Source organism: Macaca nemestrina, chromosome 9 (assembly GCF_043159975.1).
Source record: "Macaca nemestrina isolate mMacNem1 chromosome 9, mMacNem.hap1, whole genome shotgun sequence".
Taxonomy (NCBI): Eukaryota; Metazoa; Chordata; class Mammalia; order Primates; family Cercopithecidae; genus Macaca; species Macaca nemestrina.
The window spans coordinates 10245159-10248648 of NC_092133.1; the positions used below are offsets into that span (position 1 = coordinate 10245159).

Sequence of the window (3490 nt, forward strand, 5' to 3'; positions counted from 1 at the left end):
AGAGATTCTGGAAGTAGGAGGAGCCACAGAGCCCTCACCCTCTGCCCTTAAAGGCTCTGGGATGTGCTTCTTAGCAGAGGCCAAGAACCATCCATGGGCAGGAGAGCGACAAGGATAACTTAGGGCCTTGTCTGAACGACCCCTCCTGCATCCACCTTGGCAGCCATCAGCTTCTTTCAGGGTTGGTGGAGTTTTCAGAGGGTGCCCTTTTGAATCTGAAAGTGGAGAGGTCACCGGGAAATGAATCCTCATAGTGCTTTTGTGATACCAAAGAGAAGAGGCATGGGCAGGTGGGCCTCCCGCCCGGCCTGGGACTTAGGTGGCAGGCTGGAGGGCTGGTCCCAAGTGTCAGAACAGCCCAATCACCCTCCAGACTGCCTCAGGGTTTGGGGATGGCTGCAGGGGCAGTCTCACAGTCACAGAGTCAGACTGACTCAGGTGTCAGGGCTGGTGCCCAGAGATGGCTCTGAGTCATGGCCCTCGCGTGGAAACTGGGCTCAGATGATGAGAAAGGGTTAGTCCAGATTGCTAGTGACGGAGCTGGGGACCCAGGCTGTCTGCAAAGGTGGCCGCTCTCAGGCTCCAGGTTGGGTGGCCGGTGGATCCATCTTTGTGCTGAGTGACTCACAGTAGCAGGTCATCCACCCCCACCCAACCCAGGCTCCTCTGCTGGCCTCTGGTTGGGAGGGTGGTTCGTGGTCAAGGAGAGGTTCAGCAAGTTTGCCAGAACTGCTTTAAGACTATCGACACCACTACTTGTTCAGGAGCCCTTCTAGAGCCAGAGCAGGTCCGATTGGCCTCAGGCTCCCTGAGCCCAGCACAGAGCCTGGCACACAGTGAGTGCTTTTGCCAAATGAGCCTGTAACTTAGCTCCCCAAGAAGAGCTAGGAGACTCCCAAGGGATCTCCTCTTGCCCTAGACTGGACCCTCTTCCCTCTCCTTCCCTCTGGGCTTACTTAAATAGCAAGAGAGGCTGCAGTGCGCTGCATTACAGGAGGTTTCCTCGGTCCTTCCGGGAAATCCTTTAAAAACACAACTTTTCGGCAGGGCGCGGTGGCTCCTGCCTGAGGCCGAGACCGGTGGATCATGAGGTCAGGAGATCGAGACCATCCTGGCTAACACAGTGAAACCCTGTCTCTACTAAAATTACAAAAAATTAGCCAGGCGCCTGTAGTCCCAGCTACTCGGGAGGCTGAGGTAGGAGAATGGCATGAACCCAGGAGGCGGAGCTTGCAGTAAGCCGAGATCGTGCCACTGCACTGCAGCTTGGGTGACAGAGCGAGACTCCTTCTCAAAAAAAAAAAAAAAAAAAAAAAAAGCAGGACTCTCTTTGTCTCTCCAATGATCACGAAGTTAAGCTAAGCCTGGGCCTGACTTCATAGGTTGCTATCTGGTTGGAGACATCATGCAGGTAAGACCTGTGGCCCCATGCTCTCCTCTCTGCCATCAAATCTCCCACAATGGTGGGATTTCAGGCACAACCCAAACATGGGTGTCAGCTGCTCCTGCTGTCAACATTGCAAAGGCACCGGTGGTGGACCACAGGCATGAGTAGAAGAGACAATAGAGGGTCAGGGCTTCCCAGTGACTTCGCAGAGTGGACCTGTAACGTGCTCTAGTCCTTTCTCTCCCAATTCTATGACTCCTGCAGGCCCTAAGCATTTTACTCCACCCCTGAAAGTTGATGTAACCTTGGACTTTTTTTTTTTTTTTTTTTTTTTGAGACAGGGTCTCCAGGCTGGACTGCAGTGGTGCAATCACAGCTCACTGCAACCTCGAACTCCTGGGCTCAAGTGACCTTCCTGCGTCAGCCTCCTGAATAGCGGGGACCACAGGTGTGTACCACCACAGTCAGCTATTTTTTTTTTTTTTTTTTTGTAGGGACGAGGTCTCACTGTGTTGCCCAGGCTGGTCTCAAACGCTTAAGCTTAAGCAATCCTTCTGCTTTGGCCTCCCAAAGTGCTGGGATTCCAGGTGTGAGCTACCACACCCAGTTCAGCCTTGGACCTCAAGTGTCTTAAGCCCTGGACTTTGCCAAGATCCAAAGAAGGCTTTATCTCTGTCACTATCTCCTCTCCCCATAGAGGAGGCTTGCCTGATCAGAATCAAACTGGGCATGGACCAGTTCATAACAATGCTTTGAATCCTCAGTGGCCTTTCCAAATGCCGGCCCCAGCGGACATCCCGGTTCAGACACCCAAAGGGGACACCGTCTAAGGATCACTTGTGGAACAACTGTCAAGGGTGGGGGAAGGGTGTCCTCAGCTCCGGGCCTTATCCCACAGGAAGAGCCGATGAAGGATAAAGGGCCTCAGCACGCTTGCTGTCCCTGCCAGGTGCACCAAATCACCACAGCTAGCCCACTGGGAAGCAGCTGACGGCCCGCAGTTGCCCTGAACCCATGAGGCTCACCAGGCCTGTGCCCGCCAAGCCAGTGTCCCGCTTGACTGCCCACACGTGCAGGGTCTCTCCGCAGCCTGTTCTCCAAACCAGCGGACCAGGCACGCAGCCCTCTGTGTTGCCGGAGAGTGGAGAGCAAACCGTTTCTATCATACACTGTTTCCCTCGCCCCTTGCACTCCCATTGGCTCCTGTGCCAATCTGTGCCTTTAACTGGAACCGCCATGGCCTCCTCCGAACCACTGGAGAATCCTCCCCCTTCTCTCTTAGCTGCTCCCCCTCCTCCTCCTCTTGTCTCTCTCTCAATTTCTCCCTTTTTTGTACCTTGCACAGGTAATTGTGAGACGGTGAGGGAAAGCCCTGGAGTATTCAGTTCCAAACGCTCCCCAGCAGTTCTCAGCAGGGCACAAAGGATCGCGGTGAATGTCACATTGAGTTTGCTCCAGCTGCACCTGCCGGCAGGGCCGGCCCCTCCGGTTCACTGGGGGGTCACCGAGCGCTCGCATATTCTCCAATGGCAAGGAGAGCTACTATGTTTTCAGTTCACAGTGAGATTAAATCTACAACGTTTGACCCATCTAATTTATTTTGTAGCTGACAGAGCAAGGAAAGCCCGTAGTAAGATCTGGATGCATTTCTTCCCCTTAAACAAAACACTGGACTTTGTAGGAAGCCAGCAGCAGCTAGAGGTTTCATTCCGGACCTGAGTGGGAAAACAGTGGTAATGAAAACTGGACCCCGGAGCTTGGGCAAAGTCAGGCAGCCCCATCACTGCCTGTCCTCTGAACTGTAGACATGTGCAGAGCAGCAGGGGTTGGGGGAGGCCCTGGAGGAGCAAGAGTGCCAGCTGGGGTGGCTGATCCGGGCAGAGGTCAGGACCTCAGCTGAAGTTCGCTCGATTCAGCTGACTTTTTACCGTTCCTTTTATGTCCTACTTCTCCAGTCCACCTTTCATTCCAACCTGTCCCTTTATCAGCCAAAGCTGTGCTAACGCTCTCCTCTTCCCTCCTACCCCTTCTAAGGCTTCTCCCTCACAGCCAGAGGAAGCACACTCATCCCTGGTTTCCAGGTTGAAGAAATTCAGCTGCGCT

General features: G+C 54.0%; 1 long non-coding RNA gene across 1 annotated transcript; it reads left to right on the forward strand.

Annotated features, from left to right (window-relative positions):
* Positions 1–1451: 1451 nt before the first annotated feature.
* Positions 1452–2972, forward strand: LOC139356043 (uncharacterized). Its single transcript, XR_011607414.1, has 2 exons — positions 1452–1835; positions 2733–2972. It is a non-coding gene; the product is annotated as an uncharacterized lncRNA (long non-coding RNA).
* The last annotated feature ends 518 nt before the right edge of the window (positions 2973–3490 follow it).